Here is a 12336-nt window from a genome sequence, read left to right on the forward strand (position 1 = left end):
CAGCTCCTGCTCTCCTCTGGTTTTCCAGGAGCTGAGCACAGGCAGCTCCTGCTCCCCTCGCTGTGGTGAGGATTTGGGTCTGGGGTCTCTGTGAGTATTTGTGTCTGGCGTCTCTGCGGATTTGGGTCTGGGGTCTCTGTGTGTGTGTGGATTTGAGTCTTGGGTCTCTGCGGATTTGGGTCTGGGGTCTCTTTTAGGATTTGGGCCTGGGGCCTCTGTGAGGATTTGGGTCTGGGGCCTCTGTGAGGATTTGGGTCTGGGGTTTCTGTGTGTGTGAGGGTTTGGGTCTGGGGTCTCTGAGGATTTGGGTCTGGGGTCTCTGTGAGGATTTGGGTCTGGGGTCTCTGTGTGGATTTGGGTCTGGGGTCTCTGTGTGTGTGAGGATTTGGGTCTGGGGTCTCTGAGGGATTTGGGTCTGGGGTCTCTGTGTGTGTGAGGATTTGGGTCTGGGGTCTCTGTGAGCATTTGGGTCTGGGGTCTCTGTGACCAGGGATAGCTCAGGCCAGGCTCAAGGATGGCTCAGGCTGGGCTCAGGGATGGCTCAGGGATGGCTCAGGGATGGCTCAGGGATGGCTCAGGGATGGCTCAGGCCGGGCTCAGGGATGGCTCAGGGATGGCTCAGGCCGGGCTCAGGGATGGCTCAGGCCAGGCTCAGGGATGGCTCAGGGATGGCTCAGGGACGGCTCAGGGATGGCTCAGGGATGGCTCAGGGATTGCCAGGCCGGGTTCAGGAGCCCCGGGCGGTGGCGGCTGCGGCTCGGTGCTCGGGGCCGGCTCCCCGAAGCCAGGGAGCAGGAGAAAACGGGTCCAGAAATCCGGAGACTGGTGCGGGTCCAGGCGATCGGGGCAGGGCCTGGAAGCCACCGGGAGAAGCGCAGAGTCACAACGGCTTTCCAGCTGGAAAAGGCACCGAGGGCATGGAGTCCAGCCCTGCCCCCGGCACAGCCAGGGCCACCGCTGCCCCATGACCTCCTGGCCAGGACAGTGACCTCCTCCTGACCGGGACAGTGACCTCCTCCTGGCCAGGACAGTGACCTCCTCCCGGCCAGGACAGTGACCTCCTCTTGGCCAGGACAGTGACCTCCTCCTGGCCAAGACAGTGACCTCCAGGCCGGGACAGTGACCTCCTCCTGGCCAGGGCAGTGACCTCCTCCCGGCCAGGACAGTGACCTCCTCCTGGCCGGGACAGTGACCTCCTCCTGGCCAGGACAGCGACCTCCTCCTAGCCAGAACAGTGACCTCCTCCTGGCCAGGGCAGTGACCTCCTCCTGGCCAGGGCAGTGACCTCCTCCTGGCCGGGACAGTGACCTCCTCCAGGCCAGGACAGTGACCTACTCCTGGCCAGGACAGTGACCTACTCCTGGCCAGGACAGTGACCTCCTCCTGGCCAGAACAGCCACCTCCTCCTGGCCACGACAGCCACCTCCTCCTGGCCTGGACTGTGACCTCCTCCTGGCCAGGACAGTGACCTCCTCCTGGCCGGGACAGTGACCTCCTCCTGGCCAGGACAGTGACCTCCTCCTGGCCGGGACAGCGACCTCCTCCTGGATGGGACAGTGATCTCCTCCTGGCCAGGACAGTGACCTCCTCCTGGCCACGACAGCCACCTCCTCCTGGCCTGGACAGTGACCTCCTCCTGGCCGGGACAGCCACCTCCTCCTGGCCAGGACAGTGACCTCCTCCTGGCCAGGACAGTGACCGCATCCTGGCCAGGACAGTGACCTCCTCCTGGCCAGGACAGTGACCTCCTCCTGGCCGGGACAGTGACCTCCTCCTCCCCGGGACAGTGACCTCCTCCTGGCCAGGACAGCCACCTCCTCCTGGACAGGACAGTGACCTCCTCCTGGCAGGGACAGCCACCTCCTCCTGGCCAGGACAGTGACCTCCTCCTGGCAGGGACAGCCACCTCCTCCTGGCCAGGACAGTGACCTCCTCCTGGCCAGGACAGCCACCTCCTGCCCCTCGGGCCATCCCCAGGGCAATGAGAAGGGAAACATCGTGAGCAGGGGGCTGGCAGGGGGACAGGGATGTCCCCATTCCCTGGGTGGTGACAGGGATGTCCCCATCCACTGGGGTGTGGCCGGGATGTCCCCAGCCCCTCGGGGATGACAGGGATGTCCCCATCCCCTCGGGGGTGGCAGGGATGTCCCCATCCCCTGGGGGGTGACAGGGATGTCCCCTTCCCCTGGGCGGTGACAGGGATGTCCCCATCCCCTGGGCGGTGACAGGGATGTCCCCATCCCCTGGGCGGTGGCCGGGATGTACCCATCCCCTGGGGGGTGGCAGGGATGTCCCCATCCCCTCGGCGGTGGCCGGGATGTCCCCATCCATTGGGCGGTGGCAGGGATGTCCCCATCCCCTGGGCGGTGGCCGGGATGTCCCCATCCCCTGGGGGGTGGCAGGGATGTCCCCATCCCCTCGGTGGTGACAGGGATGTCCCCATCCCCTGGGGGGTGACAGGGATGTCCCCATCCCCTGGGGGGTGGCAGGGATGTCCCCATCCCCTCGGGGGTGGCAGGGGACCCCTTGAGCCTGACACGAGGCACACACAGCGGCCTGGACCGTGCTGTGGCCACCGTCGGGACACGGCTGTGGAACTGCAGCTCTCGCTAGCCCGGGCTGCCTCTGGTGGCCCCAGTCCCCGACCCTTCCAGGCCCGAGGAGCGCAACTGCAGGTGAATGAACATAAACCAAAAACCGGACACTTGAAAAACCCCAAAGCGACCCAAACCCCGACCAACACCTTCGTTCTTGCAGGATTTCAAACGCCCGCGGCTCATCGCCCCAGTTTGGCACCAGCCGGTCCCTCCAGCCCCAGGTGTGCCCGTGGGGCTGAGCTGCCCCTCGGGGGTTGCCCAGCCCCGGCCCCGCGGCCCCCCGGCCATCTGCTCCTCCCGCTGCCCCTCGCAGGAGGGGTCACGGATCGGCGGCGGTGACAGGCGGCGCTGCAGCCCCGCGCGGCCGGGCGAGGCCGGCGCAGCCGATGGCTCCGGGCACGGCTGTCCCGGCAGCTGGCAGCCGCGCCGGGCTCGGCGGGGAGCACCGGGCAGCTCGGCCCGGCCCCGGGCTCGGACCGACCCCGAGCTCGGCCCGGCTCCGCGCTCACCCCGGTCCCGTACTCATCCCCGGTTCCGCGCTCACCCCGGTCCCGCACTCATCCCCGGCTCCACGCTCACCCCAGTCCCACACTCATCCCCGGCTCCGCGCGCACCCCGGTCCCGTACTCATCCCCGGTTCCGTACTCAACCCGGTTCCGAACTCATCCCCATCCCCGTGCTCACCCCAGATCCATTCCCATTCCCATTCCCGTGCTCACCCCAGATCCATTCCCATTCCCGTGCTCACCCCAGATCCATTCCCATTCCCATCCCCGTGCTCACCCCAGATCCATTCCCATCCCCGTGCTCACTTCGGATCCATTCCCAATCCCATCCCCGTGCTCACCCCAGATCCATTCCCATTCCCATCCCCGTGCTCACCCCAGATCCATTCCCATTCCCATCCCCGTGCTCACCCCAGATCCATTCCCATTCCCATCCCCGTGCTCACCCCAGATCCATTCCCATTCCCATTCCCATTCCCGGATCCATTCCCATTCCCATCCCCGTGCTCACCCCAGATCCATTCCCTTCCCTGTGCTCATCCCAGATCCATTCCCATTCCCATTCCCATTCCCATTCCCATTCCCATCCCCGTGCTCACCCCAGATCCATTCCCATTCCCATCCCCGTGCTCACCCCAGATCCATTCCCATTCCCATCCCCGTGCTCACCCCAGATCCATTCCCATCCGCGTGCTCACCCCGGATCCATTCCCATCCCCATCGCCGTGCTCACCCCAGATCCATTCCCATTCCCAACCCCATGCTCTCCCCAGATCCATTCCCATCCCCATCCCCGTGCTCACCCCGGATCCTTTCCCATTCCCATCCCCGTGCTCACCCCTAATCGTTTCCCATTCCCATCCCCGTGCTCACCCCCGATCCATTCCCATTCCCATCCCCGTGCTCACCCCAGATCCATTCCCATTCCCATTCCCATTCCCGGATCCATTCCCATTCCCATCCCCGTGCTCACCCCAGATCCATTCCCATTCCCATTCCCATTCCCGGATCCATTCCCATTCCCATCCCCGTGCTCACCCCAGATCCATTCCCATTCCCATCCCCGTGCTCACCCCAGATCCATTCCCATTCCCAGCTTCTGGGGGACTCTGGGCAGTGGCGATACCTCCAGCTTTGGCTTTCGCGTTTTCCGGACTCTGCACCGCCCCGGCTTCGCGTAAAGAGTTGGCAAGCTCTCCTCTCGCAGCTCAGGCGCGCACCGCAATCCTTTTCCAGCCGCAGAACCAAGGACAGCGCTGAAGCTTCAGCTCCAAAAAGGGCAAACGGCAGCAGATGGAGGAGACCGACCTGGCAGGATGGGATTGAAGCACCCGGAGCTGGAATTGGACAATGAACCCCAGTGTGGAAATGGACCGGAATTTATACAAGTTCATCCCAGCTCCCTGGAATGTTCATCCCAGCTCCCCAGGGCCCCAGCACGGTGTCCTCGCCCACAGAAGGGATGGAAGGAATGGTTTCCTCTCCATCCATCCAGGAGTTCCTGCTGGAGTTCATCCCAGCTCCCTGGAATGTTCATCCCAGCTCCCCAGGGCCCCAGCACAGTGTCCTCGCCCACAGAAGGGACGGAAGGAATGGTTTCCTCTCCATCCATCCAGGGGTTCCTGCTGGAGATCATCCCAGCTCCCTGGAATGTTCATCCCAGCTCCCCAGGGCCCCAGCACGGTGTCCTCGCCCACAGAAGGGATGGAAGGAATGGTTTCCTCTCCATCCAGGGGCGGTTCCTGCTGGAGTTCAGCCCTTCCCAACCGATCCAGTTGGAAGGTTTTCCTGCCCTGCACCTGCAGCGATTTAAGCGTGAGTGCCCTCTCTCTCCTCCCTAACAATGACGGGACAAAGCCGCTAAACTTTCCAGGCTAATCCCAGCTCTCCATGAAACCTTCCAGGCTAATCCCAGCTCGCCATGAAACCTTCCAGGCTAATCCCAGCTCGCCATGAAACCTTCCAGGCTAATCCCACCCGGCAGCACAAAGGGAAAGCACAAAGAGCTCCGGCACAAAGGGCTCCGAGGGTGAGGAACAGGGGCGATGGCCTCACGGGAAGGGCTGAGCGCGGAGCAGGGTGAGCAGGAGGGCACAAGCTGAAGAAATCCGTGTCGGGTTAACCTGAACGTGGGCGGCTCAGGCCTGGAGACAATTCGGCATCCTCGACATCCCCGCCTGCACAGGGTGCAGGGGCAGCGTCTCAGCTGTCAGGGTTTTCTCGGCTGCTCTTTCTCAGCTCTCAGGCACTAACGCAAGCCTGTCAAGAGCTCCGTGTCTGCGGCCGCTCAGCGGGCTCCAGCCCATTATGTGCTGCCTTGGACGCCTTGTCACGGAAGTACAAAAGTTCATTTAACAGCTTATTAAAAACTAAGAATAGGAGAGTCTCGTTTTTCTTTAACGGCTGCAAGTGCAGCCTCTCGGGAGCTGCTTGGTGGAGGAGATGAATGCCTTCCCAGCTTTTACTGCCTCGCACTTCTCCTGATGTAAATACAGCGATTGCCTGTAATAAAATCATCAGATCTTGCTTTGTTCTGTTCCGAACATTTCGGGCCATCCACGCATTTGGCGGGTGGAGGTCCGCAAAAACATCTGTTAAAAAATCTCTCCGTAACAAGGGAATTCTCTCAGACTGTGAGGCGAGCAGGGAGAGCAGCAGGCTGAACCAGCCTTGCCCTCTTTTGCCCACCTTTGGCACGGCCACAACGCCAGAGAGGGGTGCAGCTTTCCTGCCAGGCAGCCACGCAAAGCCAACCAGCCTTGGGACCGAAACCCGGGAACAGAGCAAACACCGCTCTTCCCAAGGCTCGGGGGCTGCCACTTGAGAGGGGACAAAAGGCGATCTCGTCAAAAGCCAGGCTGAGGAGGGCAACAGGGAAAAGAAAGAAATCCATGGAAACCGGGGAAAACGGATCCATTTCTTGCCTGGAGCGACTCCTGTCTCCCGAGCCTGCAGTGCTCCCGGCTGCCTCCGCAAAATTCCAGCGTGCGGGAGCAGAGACAACCAAGAAGCACTGCCAGAGCCCTCTGGGTCTCTGAAACTCCGCGAGGGGCTTGGCAGAAGGGCCCTGAGCGATCCCTGCAGGATTTCCGTGCACCTGAGCGCTGCCAGAGCCCGCAGGGGCCGTGAGCGGAGCACGGGCAGCTCCTGCTCCCCTCGCTCTGGTTTACCAGGAGCTGAGCACAGGCAGCTCCTGCTCCCCTCTGGTTTTCCAGGAACTGAGCACAGGCAGCTCCTGCTCTCCTCTGGTTTTCCAGGAGCTGAGCACAGGCAGCTCCTGCTCCCCCCGCTCTGGTTTTCCAGGAGCTGAGCACGGGCAGCTCCTGCTCCCCTCGCTCTGGTTTTCCAGGAGCTGAGCACAGGCAGCTCCTGCTCCCCTTCGATTTTCCAGGAGCTGAGCACGGGCAGCTCCTGCTCCCCTCTGGTTTTCCAGGAGCTGAGCACAGGCAGCTCCTGCTCCCCTCGCTCTGGTTTTCCAGGAGCTGAGCACAGGCAGCTCCTGCTCCTCTCTGGTTTTCCAGGAGCTGAGCACAGGCAGCTCCTGCTCTCCTCTGGTTTTCCAGGAGCTGAGCACGGGCAGCTCCTGCTCCCCTCGCTCTGGTTTTCCAGGAGCTGAGCACAGGCAGCTCCTGCTCCCCTCTGGCTTTCCAGGAGCCGAGCACGGGCAGCTCCTGCTCCCCTCGCTCTGGTTTTCCAGGAGCTGAGCACAGGCAGCTCCAGTTCCCCTCTGGTTTTCCAGGAGCTGAGCACAGGCAGCTCCTGCTCTCCTCTGTTTTTCCAGGAGCTGAGCACAGGCAGCTCCTGCTCCCCTCTGGTTTTCCAGGAGTTTCCAGGAGCTGAGCACGGGCAGCTCCTGCTCTTCTCTGGTTTTCCAGGATCTGAGCACAGGCAGCTCCTGCTCCCCTCGCTGTGGTGAGGATTTGGGTCTGGGGTCTCTGTGTGTGTGTGGATTTGAGTCTTGGGTCTCTGAGGGATTTGGCTCTGGGGTCTCTTTTAGGATTTGGGCCTGGGGTCTCTGAGGATTTCTGTCTGGGGTCTCTGTGTGTCTGAGGGATTTGGGTCTGGGGTCTCTGTGTGTGTGAGGGTTTGGGTCTGGGGGCTCTGAGGGATTTGGGTCTGGGGTCTCTCTGAGGATTTGGGTCTGGGGTCTCTGTGTGTGTGTGGATTTGAGTCTTGGGTCTCTGTGTGTGTGAGGATTTGGGTCTGGGGTCTCTGAGGATTTGGGTCTGGGGTTTCTGTGTGTGTGAGGATTTGGGTCTCGGGTCTCTGAGGATTTGGTTCTGGGGTCTCTGTGTGTGTGAGGATTTGGGTCTGGGGTTTCTCTGTGTGTGAGGGTTTGGGCCTGGGGTCTCTGAGGATTTGGGTCTGGGGTCTCTGTGTGTGTGAGGATTTGGGTCTGGGGTCTCTGAGGGTCTGTCCGAAAATCCCTCATGTTTGCCTCACGACTGTCTCCAAGGACTGAGACCCCAGACCCTGACAGTAGCTCTAGCCTGGCTGAGGTGGAAAGTCTGCCCAGCCTTAAGGACTGGTATGCGATGCCATGGGAACTCAGTGCGAGACCAATGGACTGGTCATGGTGGACTGAGCCCTAATCAGTTCGGCCTGTGCCCTCGATCCTGTTCTCCTGGTCCCGCACCGACGCGACGGTTGCGACTGGTTCCCAAAACAATGAGTCCGCACCCACCATGTAGCCAGGAGAGCTGCCGCTTTGGCCAGATGCCACCCGCTTTGAGGAACCCTATAAAAGGCTGAAGGAGTTTGGAGGACTTTGTCCGGACCCCACCTGGAAAAGACAGCCCATGAGCATCTCGTGAAGCTCCGAAGGCCTCGTCTCGTCAGACTGTTAGCTATAATCCCCTTCCCCTCTTTCTCTACCTTTCACTCTATCTCTTTATTTCTCTCCCATTATCGCAGTTGTTGGCACTAAATAAAAGTGCATTTTTGTTTAAGCAAAGTGTTGTGCACCCTGCTGTGTCTTTTGTGCTTTGAGATCTCCAAAGAGAACCTATCAGGGACCCTGCATGCATTTGCGGACCCTGACACGAGCACAGGCAGCTCCTGCTCCCCTCGCTCTGGTTTTCCAGGAGCTGAGCACAGGCAGCTCCTGCTCCCCTCTGGTTTTCCAGGAGCTGAGCACGGGCAGCTCCTGCTCCTCTCGCTCTGGTTTTCCAGGAGCTGAGCACAGGCAGCTCCTGCTCCTCTCTGGTTTTCCAGGAGCTGAGCACGGGCAGCTCCTGCTCTCCTCTGGTTTTCCAGGAGCTGAGCACAGGCAGCTCCTGCTCCCCTCTGGTTTTCCAGGAACTGAGCACAGGCAGCTCCTGCTCCCCTCTGGTTTTCCAGGAGCTGAGCACAGGCAGCTCCAGTTCCCCTCTGGTTTTCCAGGAGCTGAGCACAGGCAGCTCCTGCTCCTCTCTGGTTTTCCAGGAGCTGAGCACAGGCAGCTCCTGCTCCCCTCTGGTTTTCCAGGAGCTGAGCACAGGCAGCTCCTGCTCTCCTCTGGTTTTCCAGGAGCTGAGCACAGGCAGCTCCGGCTCCTCTCTGGTTTTCCAGGAGCTGAGCACGGGCAGCTCCTGATCCCATCGCTGTGGTGAGGATTTGGGTCTGGCGTCTCTGTATTTGTGTCTGGCATCTCTGCGGATTTGGGTCTGGGGTCTCTGTGTGTGTGTGGATTTGAGTCTTGGGTCTCTGAGGGATTTGGGTCTGGGGTCTCTTTTAGGATTTGGGCCTGGGGTCTCTGAGGGATTTGGGTCTGGGATCTCGGTGTGTGTGAGGATTTCGGTCTGGGGCCTCTGTGAGGATTTGGGTCTGGGGTCTCTGTGTGTGTGAGGTTTTGGGACTGGGAGCTCTGAGGGATTTGGGTCTGGGGTCTCTCTGAGGATTTGGGTCTGGGGTCTCTGTGTGTGTGTGGATTTGAGTCTTGGGTCTCTGTGTGTGTGAGGATTTGGGTCTGGGGTCTCTGAGGATTTGGGTCTGGGGTCTCTGAGGATTTGGGTCTGGGGTTTCTGTGTGTGTGAGGATTTGGGTCTCGGGTCTCTGAGGATTTGGTTCTGGGGTCTCTGTGTGTGTGAGGATTTGGGTCTGGGGTTTCTGTGTGTGTGAGGATTTGGGCCTGGGGTCTCTGAGGATTTGGTTCTGGGGTCTCTGTGTGTGTGAGGATTTGGGTCTGGGGTTTCTGTGTGTGTGAGGATTTGGGTCTGGGGTCTCTGAGGGATTTGGGTCTGGGGTCTCTGTGTGTGTGAGGATTTGGGTCTGGGGTCTCTGAGGGTCTGTCCGAAAATCCCTCATGTTTGCCTCACGACTGTCTCCAAGGACTGAGACCCCAGACCCTGACAGTAGCTCTAGCCTGGCTGAGGTGGAAAGTCTGCCCAGCCTTAAGGACTGGTATGCGATGCCATGGGAACTCAGTGCGAGACCAATGGACTGGTCATGGTGGACTGAGCCCTAATCAGTTCGTCCTGTACCCTCGATCCTGTTCTCCTGGTCCCGCACCGACGCGACGGTTGCGACTGGTTCCCAAAACAACGAGTCCGCACCCACCATGTAGCCAGGAGAGCTGCCGCTTCGGCCAGATGCCACCTGCTTTGAGGAATTCTATAAAAGACTGAAGGAGTTTTGAGGACTTTGTCCGGACCCCACCTGGAGAAGACAGCCCATGAGCATCTCGTCAAGCTCCGAAGGCCTCGTCTCTTCAGGCTGTTAGCTATAATCCCCTTCCCCTCTTTCTCTACCTTTCACTCTATCTCTTGATTTCTCTCCCACTATCGCAGTTGTTGGCACTAAATAAAAGTGCATTTTTGTTTAAGCAAAGTGTTGTGTACCCTGCTGTGTCTTTTGTGCTTTGAGATCTCCAAAGAGAACCTATCAGGGACCCTGCATGCATTTGCGGACCCTGACACGAGCACAGGCAGCTCCTGCTCCCCTCGCTCTGGTTTTCCAGGAGCTGAGCACAGGCAGCTCCTGCTCCCATCGCTCTGGTTTTCCAGGAGCTGAGCACGGGCAGCTCCTGCTCTCCTCTGGTTTTCCAGGAGCTGAGCACGGGCAGCTCCTGCTCTCCTCTGGTTTTCCAGGAGCTGAGCACGGGCAGCTCCTGCTCCTCTCTGGTTTTCCAGGAGCTGAGCACAGGCAGCTCCTGCTCCCCTCTGGTTTTCCAGGAGCTGAGCACAGGCAGCTCCTGCTCCCCTCGCTGTGGTGAGGATTTGGGTCTGGCGTCTCTGCGGATTTAAGTCTGGGGTCTCTGTGTGTGTGTGGATTTGAGTCTTGTGTCTCTGAGGGATTTGGGCCTGGGGTCTCTTTTAGGATTTGGGTCTGGGGTCTCTGAGGATTTGGGTCTGGAGCCTCTGTGTGTGTGAGGATTTGGGTCTGGGGTCTCTGAGGGTCTGTCTGAAAATCCCTCATGTTTGCCTCACGACTGTCTCCAAGGACTGAGACCCCAGACCCTGACAGTAGCTCTAGCCTGGCTGAGGTGGAAAGTCTGCCAAGCCTTAAGGACTGGTATGCGATGCCATGGGAACTCAGTGCGAGACCAATGGACTGGTCATGGTGGACTGAGCCCTAATCAGTTCGTCCTGTGCCCTCGATCCTGTTCTCCTGGTCCCGCAGCGACGCGACGGTTGCGACTGGCTCCCAAAACAACGAGTCCGCACCCACCGTGTAGCCAGGAGAGCTGCCGCTTTGGCCAGATGCCACCCGCTTTGAGGAACCCTATAAAAGACTCAAGGAGTTTGGAGGACTTTGTCCGGACCCCACCTGGAGAAGACAGCCCATGAGCATCTCGTCAAGCTCCGAAGGCCTCGTCTCTTCAGACTGTTAGCTATAATCCCCTTCCCCTCTTTCTCTACCTTTCACTCTATCTCTTTATTTCTCTCCCACTATCGCAGTTGTTGGCACTAAATAAAAGTGCATTTTTGTTTAAGCAAAGTGTTGTGTCCCCTGCTGTGTCTTTTGTGCTTTGAGATCTCCAAAGAGAACCTATCAGGGACCCTGCATGCATTTGCGGACCCTGACACGAGCACAGGCAGCTCCTGCTCCCCTCGCTCTGGTTTTCCAGGAGCTGAGCACAGGCAGCTCCTGCTCCCCTCTGGTTTTCCAGGAGCTGAGCACGGGCAGCTCCTGCTCCTCTCTGGTTTTCCAGGAGCTGAGCACGGGCAGCTCCTGCTCTCCTCTGGTTTTCCAGGAGCTGAGCACAGGCAGCTCCTGCTCCCCTCTGGTTTTCCAGGAGCTGAGCACGGGCAGCTCCTGCTCTCCTCGCTCTGGTTTACCAGGACCTGAGCACGGGCAGCTCCTGCTCCCCTCTGGTTTTCCAGGAGCTGAGCACGGGCAGCTCCTGCTCTCCTCGCTCTGGTTTTCCAGGAGCTGAGCACAGGCAGCTCCTGCTCCCCTCTGGTTTTCCAGGAGCTCAGCACAGGCAGCTCCCGCTCCCCTCTGGTTTTCCAGGAGCTCAGCACAGGCAGCTCCCGCTCCCCTCTGGTTTTCCAGGAGCTGAGCACAGGCAGCTCCTGCTCCCCTCGCTCTGGTTTTCCAGGAGCTGAGCACAGGCAGCTCCTGCTCTCCTCTGGTTTTCCAGGAGCTGAGCACGGGCAGCTCCTGCTCCCCTCGCTCTGGTTTTCCAGGAGCTGAGCACAGGCAGCTCCTGCTCTCCTGGTTTTCCAGGAGCTGAGCACAGGCAGCTCCTGCTCCCCTCGCTCTGGTTTTCCAGGACCTGAGCACAGTCAGCTCCTGCTCCCGTCCGATTTTCCAGGAGATGAGCACGGGCAGCTCCTGCTCCCCTCGCTGTGGTGAGGATTTGGGTCTGGCGTCTCTGAGGATTTGGGTCTGGGGTCTCTGTGTGTGTGTGGATTTGAGTCTTGGGTCTCTGAGGGATTTGGGTCTGGGGTCTCTTTTAGGATTTGGGCCTGGGGTCTCTGAGGGATTTGGGTCTGGGATCTCGGTGTGTGTGAGGATTTGGGTCTGGGGCCTCTGTGAGGATTAGGGTCTGGGGTCTCTGTGTGTGTGAGGTTTTGGGTCTGGGGGCTCTGAGGGATTTGGGTCTCGGGTCTCTCTGAGGATTTGGGTCTGGGGTCTCTGTGTGTGTGAGGATTTGGGTCTGGGGTTTCTGTGTGTGTGAGGATTTGGGTCTGGGGTCTCTGAGGATTTGGGTCTGGGTCTCTGTGTGTGTGAGGATTTGGGTCTGGGGGCTCTGAGGGTCTGTCCGAAAATCCCTCATGTTTGCCTCGCGACTGTCTCCAAGGACTGAG

The sequence above is a fragment of the Anomalospiza imberbis genome, chromosome Z (assembly GCF_031753505.1).
Source record: "Anomalospiza imberbis isolate Cuckoo-Finch-1a 21T00152 chromosome Z, ASM3175350v1, whole genome shotgun sequence".
Taxonomy (NCBI): Eukaryota; Metazoa; Chordata; class Aves; order Passeriformes; family Viduidae; genus Anomalospiza; species Anomalospiza imberbis.